The sequence below is a fragment of the Aphis gossypii genome, chromosome 1 (assembly GCF_020184175.1).
Source record: "Aphis gossypii isolate Hap1 chromosome 1, ASM2018417v2, whole genome shotgun sequence".
NCBI lineage: Eukaryota > Metazoa > Arthropoda > Insecta > Hemiptera > Aphididae > Aphis > Aphis gossypii.
The window spans coordinates 59,337,758-59,354,650 of record NC_065530.1 but is presented as its reverse complement, the minus strand read 5'-3'; the positions used below and the strand labels follow the sequence as shown (position 1 = coordinate 59,354,650).

Here is a 16,893-nt window from a genome sequence, read left to right as displayed (position 1 = left end):
TATTATAGGAGTGTTAAATTTGAATCCAATGATAGTTATCATTGTATACGAAAAACGATTCTGAACGAAGATGATTTGTCAGCCTAGGATATAATTTCTAGTGGTTGGTGAAAAAGGTGGTTTATGTTTTAATGGCCTGAATACAACAAAATTTAAATTCTTTTATAATAACTGTAAGTTAAACTTATGAAAAACCTTGTATTAAATTTTCAACTCTTAGCTACTTATACAAAAATTTTTATGAAATATACCTACAAAATAATTTGCAAATATTCATGCTTTTGACAAATTTTCGTCAAAATTTGAACTTCAAATGCTAATAAAAAAAAATTGTGCCTATGTATTCTTATAATTTTTTAATCACTATAATAATAACTTATGAGGAACTTTGCATTAAATTTTCAAGTATTTTGATAGGGCCAAAAAGATTTTATCAACACATAAAAAAACAATTTTCAGAAAAATTGAAAATTTCAGTTATCTATAAATAGCTCAAAAAAGTCAAAATATTTTGAAAATTAAATCACGTAAAGAAAACGCTAATCTTAATAACTGGTAAAATTTTCAAGTATCTACGACTTATACTTTTTGAATAATAACAAATATTTAAAATCGTTTGAGGATAAATCGTTATCGTTACGCGATTTCGTTAAAATTTAAAATTCAAACGCACTTAAAATTTTTCCTATAATAATGCTTCGAGTTTTCTCTATAGATACTTGAAGGTAAACTTATGGAAAACTTAGTGTTGTATTTTTAATCCTTAGTTATAAACACAAAAAAATGTTATGATTTTTCAACTTCAAATAATTTGCAAATATTCATGCTTTTGACGAATTTTCGTCAAAATTTGAACTTCAAATGCTAATAAAAAAAATTGTGCCTATGTATTCTTATAATTTTTTAATCACTATAAGAATAACATATGAGGAACTTTGTATAAAATTTTTAAGTATTTTGATAGGGCCAAAAAAATTTTTATCGACCCTTCAAAAAAATTTTTCAGAAAAATTGAAAATTTCAGTTGTCTATAAATAGCTCAAAAAAACTCAAAATATTTTGAAAATTAAATCATATAAAGAAAATGCCAATCTAAATAACTGGTAAAATTTTCAAGTATCTACGACTTATACTTTTTGAATTATAACAAATATCAAAAATCGTTTGAGGCTAAACCGTTATTTAGCGCGTTTTTGTAAAAATTTAAATTTCAAACACTCATAAAAATTTTTTGTCTGAATCCGGTAGAGTTTTTTTTACAGATATTTGAAGAAAAATGTATGGAGAACCTTGTACCAAATTTTCAAAACTTAGTTATAAAAGAAAAAAATTTTATGATTTTTCAACTTCAAAATTACTTGCAAATTTTCGCGTTTTCGACAGATTTCGTAAAAATTTGAACTATAAACTCTTATAAAAAAAAATTGTGACTAACGATTTTTAATTTTTTTTAGCTACAATAAAAACAACTCATAAGGAACCTTGTATTAAATTTTCAAAACTTTTTGGTCATCCAAAAAATTTTTATCGACACTTTAAAAAAAATTTCTCAAAAAAAATCGAAAATTTCAGTGGTCTATAAATAACTCAAAAAAAGTCAAAATTTTTTGAAAATTTAACTATATACAGATACTACTGACATTAACATTTGGTGAAAATTTCAAGTATTTTCAGTGATTAGTTTTTGAATTACAACCATAAAAAAAAATCGATTTGGTCGAAAACTGGTTTTGCGTAAAAATTGCCGTTTTTCCGTCATTTTTTTTTTGTTTTTCTCGATTTTTTTGAAAACTGTTGGAAAATGTTAACTTTTTACCTCTATAATGCACCAAGGATATTCACTTTTACATCGGAAACCACCCCCATTGTTTGAAATTGGAGCATTATTTCGACTAGTTATGCTGTACACAGACACAAAAACAAAAAAAACACACACCATTGTAAAATCAATACATTCATCACTTCGTTCAGAATCTAAAATTAAAACATTATATATTTAACTACTTAAAATAAATGGAAATATTTTTATAGTAAATGGTTAAATTTCATCTCTTAGTTTAAAATATTATCATATACTATCCCATACCTAATATTATAAGCTATTATTATAATAGATGATTCATTATATTTTAATTTTATTGAAATAATATTAAGTATAGTATTAATAATATTATATTACACGATATGCTCAAAATTGCTATACTTTATAAATTAAAATAAATATACCTACAATAATATATCATTGTTTGAACAGCCCAGCTAGTTGTTTTAACTGGATTGATCTTATTTTAACGTGGTAAGTAGATATGAAATATTTTAGCAATTCAAAATGTTATTATTACTTAAATACATATCGCCATAGGTACACCATACAACTTGTAGTGAATAAATAATATGAATAATTTTACCGTGAAATTTATTTCATATGTTTTCAATAGGTAGCAATATTAGACTATAATTTCTAATGTATCATAACGCCATTTGAAATCTTTTACAGAGTTTTCAGTATAAATGATATCATGATAAAATGAACAACATGTACATCGATTAATAATCCCATATATACGACCTTTTTCTTGAAAATTATTATCAATCAAATTTTCAATTAAATTAATATCACATAACATAGTTAATGATGATGTCACTAACGTTTTGCAAAATTTAAATGCCATACTTTTATTCAAATGTAATAATCTTTGAATTTCGATTAATATATTGGAATTATATAAATGTGATAATCGATAATTTTGATTAGGTTTAAATTCTTTAATATGTTCAGTTGATAATTTTAATTGTGTTAAAGGATGTATATAATTTATATATTGAACCCCGTAATTAATAAACTGTTTTCGTAAGTATAGTAATTTTGTTTTTAAGACATCTCGATAAAAGATTATATTGATTACATCATAGTCGTATATTATATTCTGTAAAGTTACCATGTTCAACTTCTCCCCTGATTGCCTCTTCGATCTTTTATCAGCACTCTGTTCAGTCTTCATCCTGTTTTCTGATCGCCCCTTCACCATTTGTAATATCTATATTATATTATCTATTTTTTTTTATTAAATAGATGTTTAGAAGCAATATTTACCTATATAGAAAATAATAAACATGATATTGTTTTATATTAATACTACGGAGACCAATATTTTATAAACAATTGATCCAATACAATTAATTTGATTGTAAGACATATCATTAATTTTTTTCTTTTTATAATATAATAATAATTATTATGGTCATAATATTCTTTGTATGTTCATTTTGGTAATATATTATTAAATAGATACTATATGTTTGCAAGACAAAAAAAAAAATCTATACCTAACTCAACAAAACCACGTGCGTTGAGAAATATTATCTATATTTATTTATTATTATGAACATGTGTTTAAGTGTTTATAATTAATGAAACCTAAGTTCGTAGTATTAAAATATTTACCAACATTATGTAAAATAGTCGTATTTAGAAAAAAAATTAAATGTATGCACAAAAAAAATAAAATCTGTGATGAAAAAAAAGCACAAATTATATTGTAGATTAGCCTTTATTAATATCATCGTATTTTTAAATAAAATCATATACCACGTATTAGAAGTTATGTAATAAAAAACTTAAGACAATTCATATACATGAAATATATTTGTCTTCCATTTTTAATTATTTATGTTATTCTAAAATGGTTATGAGATATGGTTAATTATACGAGTTTATGAGAAATAAAGACATTCATAGAATAAATAAAAACTGTATATTGTCTTATTTATGTACAATGTTTATACAATTTAAAATAATAATGATACGATTAATTTTTAATTATCTAAAAAGTATAATATAATTGTACATACTAACTATAGTAAACATGCATGATTCAGTAAAAAACTTTAAAAAATATTTAATGTTTTTAAAACAAAAATTTAAAATAACAACTGCAGATAAAATAGTTTTAATATTTTCATTAATTTATTGTGTATTTAAAAATTAAAATTGTATGTGCATACAAATTAGTAATTGTAAAATCCAGGAAAACCCTTAATATAAATTACGAATTTAAAAAAAAACAGCAAATAATTAATAAATGTAATTTTGTTTGAGTATCATAATGTATTCAACTAATTGTTAACCGTTTGAAACCACAGGCACACTAAAATAACCAAAAAGCGGATATTATCGTTTTTTTTAAAAAAAAAAAATTAATTTAATGAAATGTTAACAATAAATTATTTTTATGTATTAACATTATCTTATAAATTGTGTTTTTAATATATTGTAAAAATTAAAAAAAAAAAATAATATTCACCATTTGTAATATCTATATATTAACTGTAAGTCAGCCTTGATAGGTCTTACTAGTGTAATATATTAGTGAAGTATACTGTGGAATATACAACAACTGAACTGTCATTATATAGCCAAATTTTCAACATTAAAATATTAAATATGTTTTCAGTTAAACATTTACCTTATTTTCGATGATTATATTTTTATAGTCTATTAAGGACTATAAAATATATTAAAACAAGCTGTCCCGACACGGCGTTGCCCGCGTATTAGTTGGTTTAGTAAAATATCATACATATTTTTATAGAACACTTAAGTTCAAAGTGTATAAACATAATGTTCTTATCTTATTTAAAAAAAATACGTATATATATGTGTTTTATCACGGAGATATGAAAATTTTATATTAAAATTGCATTTAAATACCTATGTACTATGTGATACACCATACTATATTGTGTATTATCCCAGCACTATTTTCAAAATAATTAATATAAGAATGATCTATGTTTATAATGTTACTAACTAATATTTATCTTGCTCGTTATTTATACCAACTCTATATGACTCAAACTTTGTCCAATTCATTATTTAATATTCGGTAGATTATGTTCTAGATTTATCTTAAGTTTTCTGTTGCCCGGAATAAAAATTCTGATTCGCTGAAGTATATTATCATTTATCAGGTAGGCAATCTATCTACGGTAGATCGCGGACCTAGTGCTGTTTGTATGTAAGTGTATGATTTAACTCTAATAAATATCAAAGTTAGTTATACCAAGTTTGACATAATACGGTGGATTATATTAATCAATTAATACATAATCCTAACCCAACCTTAACGCACTAAAATCCGATGAGAGCGTCCAGCTCGCCGATGATGCGTCTGGCAAAAAAATAATCAAGGTTATTGTAGTCACAACGTGCATTCACGCGATTGGCAAGTTTAATTTAATTTAATTTAAATTTAACTATTGCTGTGAATTTTAAATTTACTGTGGCCATTGACTTATTTCGCTAATTCTTATTTTTGTTGTTATGGTTTTAACAAAATATATAACATCAGGTCTATAACTATTATATTCAATCATAATCAATAGCGACCTTAATATAGTTAATTTTCTTGCTGAACTGCAGTGACAGTTGTTGTTGTTTTTTTACACCCAGATTCCGAACTTTTCTGGTGTATTTCCCTAAAATTGTATTACATAAGCACATTCTCCTGCGACCAATAGGAGCGAATCATCAGTTCCAGAATATTATCGGCGCTCGCCACATATTATTAATAATAAATATTGAAAAAAAAACTATTCTATCTTTTAAGTTGGACCATATTATAAATGGTTACCAAATTTTATCAAAATCCGTAATTCATTATATTAATTTTAAATATTACCATAGCAACCACAAATAAATAAATATTATTCTCAAATCTTATAACCCTCATAGCAACCATTTATAAACAAAAATTTCTATCGTAAATCTCAATATTCCTGTTTGAGCACATATTATTAATAATAAATATTGAAAAAAAACTATTCTATATTTTAAGTTGGACCAAATTACATACGGTCTAAAAAATTTCATCAAAATCGGTCCAGTAGTTTCGGAGATTATCGCGAACATACATCGTGACACGAAATTTTTATATATACAGATATAATAAAATATAATAATATACCTATAGTTAGTTTAATGAAAAATAACTATAATAATATAATTATACTAAAATAGATTTTGAATGAACCTAATAAAGTTTTTAATTCGTTATTTCGTAATCAACTTGAATGTTATGTTAATGAGATAAAGTCGCGAGCGCTGGTACACCTATGGTACGAACAAGACGTGTGTGGGTGATATGGAATGGGTGGTGAGCAGACATCACTGATGATACCGTCATTTCAACAACATGTGGTATGATAATATATTATAATTTATAGCTAATTACGAATTATTATTTATTTATTTTCCTCGGGATACTAATGAGGCTCTCGCGATAAAAAGCAATAAATATCGACAATGATTGGATCACAACATATTCACCATCATCATCATCAACACCATCATTGCTAGAAATCAAAGTATCGGAGGACGCCAACATTACAACCCCCCCCCCCCCCCGTGAGTAGCGTCTCCTCTGTCATTTCTAACAACATACGATTTCTATAACTCCCTGTTTTGATATGATGTTAAAATTTTGTATAATGAAAAAAATTGGAAATATAATATTTTGAATTCAAAGTCAAGTATGTGTATTATAGTATAATAGCATTATACCGAGGAGAATGTTATTGCATGTAAGTACCTGCACATTCCTATATACAGTATACATAGTTACAAATGTGTATGATATGTGTCCGCTAATAGCGTTGTCAAAACGTCTATAACACAGTACATGTAAAGTGTGAAGGTCTAATGCTATCACACCTTATTGTAAACGAGCGTATGTAGAGTAAATACGGGTGAGCTCGCACACACACACACACACACACACACACACACACACACACACACGCGCTCGCAAGTGTATAATAATAGATATGTGTAATAATGGATCCATTAAAATGTCTTTAACATAACACGTATCATCAACAGTATTCTAACGAGGGAAAGTCGGAAGCCTTTAATGGTGTGAAGTCCGAGGAGCTATCCCCATAAAATAGATATACGAGTACATGTATACGTAATGTTTGTGGAAGGGTATTTCTTATTATGCGTTTTACATGTATTAATTATGAATAATTAACTTATAGTATGGATTCATTAAAACTGACGTTGACCACGCAAACGAGTGTGCAATTCATTTCCATCGGAGATTTAACGGTGGACAGGGCATACCCCATTTTGAAGATGATGAATAAGGATACACTGCAGTAAGGACGGACGATAATCTGCACACTTGAAGCTGACGAAGGAACTCACCTTGAAGCCTACCTCCCCAAGTCCGATAATATTCTGGAACTGATGATTCGCTCCTATTGGTCGCAGGAGAATGTGCTTATGTAATACAATTTTAGGGAAATACACCAGAAAAGTTCGGAATCTGGGTGTAAAAAAACAACAACAACTGTCACTGCAGTTCAGCAAGAAAATTAACTATATTAAGGTCGCTATTGATTATGATTGAATATAATAGTTATAGACCTGATGTTATATATTTTGTTAAAACCATAACAACAAAAATAAGAATTAGCGAAATAAGTCAATGGCCACAGTAAATTTAAAATTCACAGCAATAGTTAAATTTAAATTAAATTAAATTAAACTTGCCAATCGCGTGAATGCACGTTGTGACTACAATAACCTTGATTATTTTTTGCCAGACGCATCATCGGCGAGCTGGACGCTCTCATCGGATTTTAGTGCGTTAAGGTTGGGTTAGGATTATGTATTAATTGATTAATATAATCCACCGTATTATGTCAAACTTGGTATAACTAACTTTGATATTTATTAGAGTTAAATCATACACTTACATACAAACAGCACTAGGTCCGCGATCTACCGTAGATAGATTGCCTACCTGATAAATGATAATATACTTCAGCGAATCAGAATTTTTATTCCGGGCAACAGAAAACTTAAGATAAATCTAGAACATAATCTACCGAATATTAAATAATGAATTGGACAAAGTTTGAGTCATATAGAGTTGGTATAAATAACGAGCAAGATAAATATTAGTTAGTAACATTATAAACATAGATCATTCTTATATTAATTATTTTGAAAATAGTGCTGGGATAATACACAATATAGTATGGTGTATCACATAGTACATAGGTATTTAAATGCAATTTTAATATAAAATTTTCATATCTCCGTGATAAAACACATATATATACGTATTTTTTTTAAATAAGATAAGAACATTATGTTTATACACTTTGAACTTAAGTGTTCTATAAAAATATGTATGATATTTTACTAAACCAACTAATACGCGGGCACGCCGTGTCGGGACAGCTTGTTTTAATATATTTTATAGTCCTTAATAGACTATAAAAATATAATCATCGAAAATAAGGTAAATGTTTAACTGAAAACATATTTAATATTTTAATGTTGAAAATTTGGCTATATAATGACAGTTCATTGTTGTATATTCCACAGTATACTTCACTAATATATTACACTAGTAAGACCTATCAAGGCTGACTTACAGTTAATATATAGATATTACAAATGGTGAATATTATTTTTTTTTTTAATTTTTACAATATATTAAAAACACAATTTATAAGATAATGTTAATACATAAAAATAATTTATTGTTAACATTTCATTAAATTAATTTTTTTTTTTTAAAAAAAACGATAATATCCGCTTTTTGGTTATTTTAGTGTGCCTGTGGTTTCAAACGGTTAACAATTAGTTGAATACATTATGATACTCAAACAAAATTACATTTATTAATTATTTGCTGTTTTTTTTTAAATTCGTAATTTATATTAAGGGTTTTCCTGGATTTTACAATTACTAATTTGTATGCACATACAATTTTAATTTTTAAATACACAATAAATTAATGAAAATATTAAAACTATTTTATCTGCAGTTGTTATTTTTAAATTTTTGTTTTAAAAACATTAAATATTTTTTAAAGTTTTTACTGAATCATGCATGTTTACTATAGTTAGTATGTACAATTATATTATACTTTTTAGATAATTAAAAATTAATCGTATCATTATTAATTTTAAATTGTATAAACATTGTACATAAATAAGACAATATACAGTTTTTATTTATTCTATGAATGTCTTTATTTCTCATAAACTCGTATAATTAACCATATCTCATAACCATTTTAGAATAACATAAATAATTAAAAATGGAAGACAAATATATTTCATGTATATGAATTGTCTTAAGTTTTTTATTACATAACTTCTAATACGTGGTATATGATTTTATTTAAAAATACGATGATATTAATAAAGGCTAATCTACAATAATAATTTGTGCTTTTTTTTCATCACAGATTTTATTTTTTTTGTGCATACATTTAATTTTTTTTCTAAATACGACTATTTTACATAATGTTGGTAAATATTTTTAATACTACGAACTTAGGTTTCATTAATTTATAAACACTTAAACACATGTTCATAATAATAAATAAATATAGATAATATTTCTCAACGCACGTGGTTTTGTTGAGTTAGGTATAGATTTTTTTTTTGTCTTGCAAACATATAGTATCTATTTAATAATATATTTACCAAAATGAACATACAAAGAATATTATGACCATAATAATTATTATTATATTATAAAAAGAAAAAAATTAATGATATGTCTTACAATCAAATTAATTGTATTGGATCAATTGTTTATAAAATATTGGTCTCCGTAGTATTAATATAAAACAATATCATGTTTATTATTTTCTATATAGGTAAATATTGCTTCTAAACATCTATTTAATAAAAAAAATATTATAATAAATTGGACATATTCACTTGTATTAGTTGTATTATTTGCTTATTAAATGGAGAATTGAGAATAAGGATATAAACGATATGAATAATTTTTCTAAAATATTAAAATACAATGGTTGTATAACAAATGTTTATGAATCTGACTGACAGTTTTTAGCTATAGAAAATATTCAAGATCTAAAAATTTGATATTTTTTACAGCGATATTTTCTTGTGCTTATAAATCGGACGATAAAAAAGTCTTAGAGTTTGTTTCGTGGTATGGTATGAGGTTTTATCCGTAGTGAATTTTAATGCATTGTTTTGTCTACGTTAAAGCTAAAAATATATAAATAATTTGTAAATTTAAGAAATGGATAATGTAGTGGAAAAATAAATGTTATTACAGTTATTATTTGAGACTTGAAGCGTTAACAAATTTGATTCATTTGTTATGTATATTAAAGTAAACACTATAAACACTATTCAAGAGATACTTCTTTTCGTCTATATTCATAATTTTATTAATCACATAATTTAATAAATAATAAAAAAATCAGGTCAATGTAGTAGTTTAAAATATATTTTTAAATAACCTGCTCAAAAATTAAACACAATAAAACAACGCAAAAGGGCAACAATAACTTCGGTTCTAACAACGTCTTTTTGGCAACAAAAATAAATACTATTGGAATATTAATTTCGAACTAAATTAATAATTCTTGTCTTTAATATTATATCACTTCTACAAGAAACTTAAATTTAGTCTTGCAAATAAATTTGACATAATTGTTCTGAGTTATTTTAATTTTTTGGAGATTACGTTTGTATTATAAATGTTGATATTTTGGCAGATGATACTTCTTAATTGTTTTTCAATAATTCCCTACAAATTAATCCACTATAATTTTCTCTGATTTAATTTATAAATTATTTTGTTGTTATGAAATTCGTTCGTAATGAGTTCGTAAATATGTTGAGCATAAACACATATATACCTATATATGTATTTAAAGAACATATTGCTGGACGAAAGAAGACATGAGTGCTAGATCATTAAAAATGTAGTTCCATTCCTACATTCATATTTTTATAGTGCAGGCATATATGTTTGTATATATGTTGTTCAACAGTATCATGATTTTCATTTTATTGTATAATGCGAACATTAGCTGTACAAAGAAATGGCATTAAGTTTTTCTCCCTAATATTCATTTCTAATGTCTTAACGAGAGATGTTTTACAAAAGATATTAAAATTATATACCGTTATTTATTGTAACTTATGCATAAACATATAACATTCCTGCAAGCACTATATACATAATAAACTTAAAAATCATCATAGAATAAAATTGATTAAACTTTGAACAAAACTCTAAAAAAATATTATAATTTATGTATACTAGCTGAAGTACAGAATTAATGTTTTAGATTAAAAAAAAAAATTTATGAGTATATAAAAAAATGTTTCTAACAAAATAAATCGTTTGGATTTAATAGGTAACTAAAAAAGATAACATGAAAAGATGTTTGGTGTTGAAAAATATAAATCAAAGTGACTTACTACTTATTTCTAATTTAAAATGATAAATAATAATCTACATATTTAAAACATGTATACATCATGTTTCTATGTGATTTTATAAGATTAAATACAGAGCAAAATTTTAACAAATTATGTAAGTAATAAATATTATTTGAAAAATTAATTTTAATTAAAGGAATAAAAATAATTTTTAACTAAAAATGTTTTGATGTAAAGACAATTTTTTTATAATAAAGATGAAATTGGTTTGTTATTGAAAGATATTATCAATTTATATTTAATACTTCATCGAGAATAAATAATAAATAAGTGCTAATAGACAACGATAGTCATTCCTTATACCATTCCTAACATTTTCAATTGAGTTGGAACTTAATATTTTGAGAATAATTATAATTGGTTTCAGAGTATAGGAGTCTAGGAGTATACTGTATAGGACGTTAGTGGAGTATTAAAGATGTACACAGCTTATGCAAATTACATGTCTTAAGAACAAGATATTACGCTTGAACGTCTTAAATATGCAAAGTCAAAATATGGTTTATGAAATCAGTTCGATAGGAAATGCCTACATTTTATAAGCTATAGTGCATATTTCGAGCATTAATATGCAAATACATACATTTCCGGTTTCTAAATATTACATAACGTATCGACCGAGCTGTTTTTTGTAAGCATAAGTATAATAGATCTAGTACCTAGACATATTATGGTTATATTATCCTAATCCGATTATCCTACTGCTGATTGATTTCAGTTTTTTGACGGACGTCAAAGCCAAATAGTCCATTAACAATTCTTTTGATTTTATAATATTTTCTTGTGTGAATATTTCTTTTCATACTATCGTTTGTTATTTGTCCTTCACCATATTATCAGGGTTGGATAAAACCATTATTTCGTCTGAACAGTTTACCGCAATGATATAAATTATTATCGACTGTGCAATTTTGAAACTTAGTGCTATTTGATTTATCATTATAATTTAAGCTTTGCGATAAACATCTTTATAAATGTCAGTGTTTTCAATACAATACAATCACTATAGATTGATAACAGATTCGTAGTTTATACGAATTACAATATTATTTAGCGTTTCACAAAAAAAGTCGTGTTTTTTACACATCGTATTTTGGCGTAGTCAATAAATTTAATAACGAAAGTACTTTGATCGTATTGATAATTTAATAAAATATCTACTTAAAACACGATAGTACACGAGTGTTAAACTCGAACTCATGAATGACAGTAATATTATATATTTATGAAAATATAATGTAATTATAGACGATAAGTCAAAGTAAAGATAATGTGACTTATAATTTCGTCTAACTAAAGTTCAATAATAATTTATTCTGAATAATAAACAAAACTATACTTATTGTTAAAGATACATAAGTATATTATGTACTCGTATTCATATATCGGTTAATCAATTATATTCACTCAAGATAGTAGGTTTTAATACTTTGTCGAGACTATTGAGACTAAAGTTTTTTACCAAGTCCATTAATAAAAAAAAAAAAAAAAAAGGAAAAAAAGATAATCAGATAAAAAATAATATTAATTGTAAGTTATTCATTTAATTGTCTCATCACAATAAGTGTTTTTTTTTTTATAAATTATATATATATATATATATTATGCAATGTAAATCTGTTTTAGTCATAAAACTTCTCTAAATAACTTTTTCCTATTAAAATAATGCTGGATATCAATTCATATTTTCAAGTAAATTATTGTACTGATTAAAAGAATTTTTATAAAATATGTTTACTGAAATAATATAATTTAAAATTATACCTAGGTACCCTAAAAATACCATATGTTTAATTGTAAGTCGTAATACGTAAAGGTAATATAATATATCTTAATAATATGTGTGAGGACTGAGTACTGTTGAATATTTCTCATTAACTAATAGGTTCTAATTACAAGTATGGGTATGGGACAAATAACGCAGTCATTGTTTCATTATAATATAATTTGGTGTATTTGTGAACACCATACTTTAAAAACTAAATTATAAACGGATAGGTGATATTAAAATTAGTACATTTCAAATTTGATGTAATATATTTATTTAAATTTTTATGCTAACCAGAGTTTGAATTATAATTATAAAATAAACGCTTAATACTTTAATTTATAATAATATATTATACACACTAATCCAATTCATTTATAACATAATATTATATACGTTAATGTTGCATTGGTAAACAGTTGAAACAATATTCGGCTAATCGACTATACTTGATATAATTCACTTAATAATATATGAAATAACAAATATCATTACTGTGATATATGCATTTCAAATTGAGTGATTAAAAATTAAATTTATTTTCATTTGTATAGTAATGTATTGTTTATATTTCAATAAAGAAGTATGATATTGGTTATTATACTATAACAGTGTTCATTATTTGAATTAGACGTACCTAATATTCATTCAGATAATATTATAGTAAAATATCAATTTGTTCATTGTATTGTATCCCATTAAATATTTGAAAACTATTGTACATTTGCATTTAAATTGTATGTAAAATAAGTTTCATATAATAAATATAAATGAATAATTAAATAATTTAAATAACTCTAAAGAATATGGTTAATAAAAGTTATACGAAAAATCGCTATAGTTAAATAAATTAAGATGAAATATATCTGTAATATCTATTATATAGCCATTAAATTACATTTTATAAAACAAACTCAAAAACTGTAGAGATTTAGTTTAAAAAAAAATAGGGGATATTGAGGAAAAAAAATAATATTAGGTATCTATACCTTACAGTAATTATAATTAACGTCACAGGATGCTGTAGAATTTGTTACAGGACATTAAATTTACTTTATTATGTACATTACTCAACTTAAAATATTATGTCAACATTATACACAGTGGCTTGAATAAAAAAAAAATAGAGCTAAAAAATGATTTGATAAAATGTTTCTAAATAAGTAGAATAACACGTGTTTCTTATATTATTGAACCAAAGTCTAAAATACGTCTCTACCGACTTATTATAGTGTAAAGAATAGAATATAGATAGTATAAATACACCATAAAAAAGACGGTGTTGGCTATTGAAAATTGAGTAGAATTCAGAATGTATTTGCAGACAGAAATCAGTAGATAAATATAAACGAAATAACTGCAACACATAAAACGTCAATCGATTAAAAAAAAAAAAAAAACTTACAATATTCTTTGAATAACTTCTAAATAGTTATAGGTAAGTCTCAAATAATATTATGGAATAAAGTTGACAGTTGTCATTAAAAAAAATATGTTTACTATCACATTATTACAAATATAATAATCTAAACACGAGACCATATTCTAACTTCTAAGTATACTCAATCATATTTACATTGTAAATTATATACGTTGCAAATTTCGGTGACAGAGTTGTAAAATAAAATGCAAAGGTTTCTTTAGTATAACGCTTTTTTTTTCATTTGGCAATAGTACATTGACAATAACTAAATCTAGGATTTATCTGTGTAGTATAAAATTGTAAAAAGTAAATTAAATTTTTCTTTAGAATAAAATGTACCTAATATGTATGCAATAAAAGTTTAATTAAATATATAATGAATTTGCCGCAATAATTTTCAAACCATCAATAATTAAGTGAAATAAAAGTAATTCGTTATTTTAAAATAGATTAAAACAAATAACATTTTATAAAGGTGCCTAAATATGGCTAAAATTTTCACTGATTTTATAAAATTGAAGTTAAAGGTTAATATACTCGTATATATATATATATATATACTCGTATATATATATATATATATGAGTACGTGATATCTACAACCGTTTATACTACTTTTGTTTAAAGTATATACCATATTCCCATAGGCCATGAATTCTTCGTATTTTTATAGTTAAAATAAACATAATATGCAATAATATGCTTTGTGTTATATGAGTACCTACTCTAGATAATATGCAATAAACATAATATAATGTGTATTGTACAATATGTATATAAAACATGTCAATGTATGTTAGCGTTATTGAGATGTACATCATACTTATTTTGGAGATAGCTTGGGTACCTGCATATCGTTTTTTTGCCACAAAAAAAAAAAAAAAAAATCAGAAAAAACTGAATAAATGGAATTTAAATAAGTGACAAAATTACAAATAATAAGATAGATATTTGGTAATTAATAATAGTTTGAATTCTGTTTTAACAAGAGTCTAATAAGTATAAAAGCAAACATGTTAAACTAGGGGCCCACGGGGTACATGGAAACATAGACCTTTTTTTGTAGCCTGCGGCTTCTAGTCGTTAGGAAATTAATTGATAATAAAGATAAAAAATATAAATGCAATTTTTATTTCGTTTTGAACTATATTAGAGAGAGGGAGAGAAATATCTTGGTATTCATATTATGTATAATGCATATGTGCTCTCCTACAGCGACAATCGTTATACGTTTTCATAAAATTTTCTATTTTAGTATGCTATTCATTATTTATGGCCCGGTTGATAATTTAAGTTTGAAATGCCCGTATAAAAGAAATACGCGTAAAACTAGTACATTATACATTATTTTTTACCATAGAATTTTGACTCTTGTAACGCCCACGCCAACACATTTATAAAATCCTATATGGTCACGGTAGAAATAGCACGTTACAATACATCATTATAAGTATTTTATGGAAACGTCATCTCATCTATGAGCTGTTGATAAAACACGCGCGTGCGACGCTCCGCTTGCGTATATAATAATCTCCGGAGTTCTTCGCAAACACGCATTACGTGGATCCCCGTGTGTGTGTAGTTGCTGATTATTACGGCCGTAAACCGCGTACATATTATTATAATATACTCTGAATCTGTGCCCCGAAGTTGACAGTGTTGCGATACAAGACAATACATGTTTATTTCTGGATAAAATGAGTGATGGTCCTAACAACACCATTATAAAGTTATAGTAACGGTGACAGCAGTGACGGTTGTATACAATTTCTAAGAACAGGGGATGAATCGGAATATTCTGTTAGCTCTTTTAATATGATTAGAATTTCAATATTAACTGCCTGCTAAACAATGGACACCTATAATAATGTCGCTGTATGCAGTCTAAAATGATAAGAAAAAAAAAATTAATAAATTTAAAATAATAGAAAATTACAGACAATTGATAATAGTTAATAATATATCCTCGCTATTAATTATTAAGTACACTAAAAGACGTTATTTACAATATATATATATATATATATATATACGTTGCACCATATGACAATGTTACATTTGAATGTGTCAGATCATTGTGATAATCCTATGAAATAAATTAATATCCAAACAAATAAATAAACAAGAATTAATACAGATTTAAATTTTTTGAATATCAAAAACATCTCTGTCTAATTCTGACACTAAAATGGTTGGATAAAAATGATCAATTTACGAACACTTTGTATCAAGATCTACATGTTGAAACTAAAACATATTTTATTTTATTTTACATAAAAATTAGTTTAAAAAATATATTACGTAAAACTTAACAGGTATTATTTATTATTAATTTTATAATTTTTTTATACTCTCAAAGGCTTAAGGGAATTAAAAAAATATTTCTCGATACGTATTCAACCCTTTG

At 25.0% G+C, this 16,893-nt stretch overlaps 1 protein-coding gene across 3 annotated transcripts in view; it reads right to left on the bottom strand.

Moving 5' to 3' along the window:
- The window catches only part of LOC114128571 (RYamide receptor), a 100,538-nt gene that overhangs the window by 59,750 nt on the left and 23,895 nt on the right, over positions 1 to 16,893 (bottom strand). The window contains exon 1 of one of the 3 annotated variants that reach the window (XM_050204762.1): positions 2,940 to 3,065. The exons of the other annotated variants lie outside the window; for them this stretch is intronic. The gene's annotated coding sequence lies outside the window, so the exon portion shown is untranslated. Of the gene's footprint in view, positions 1 to 2,939; positions 3,066 to 16,893 lie in introns of those variants that run through there. 3 annotated transcript variants of the gene reach the window in all.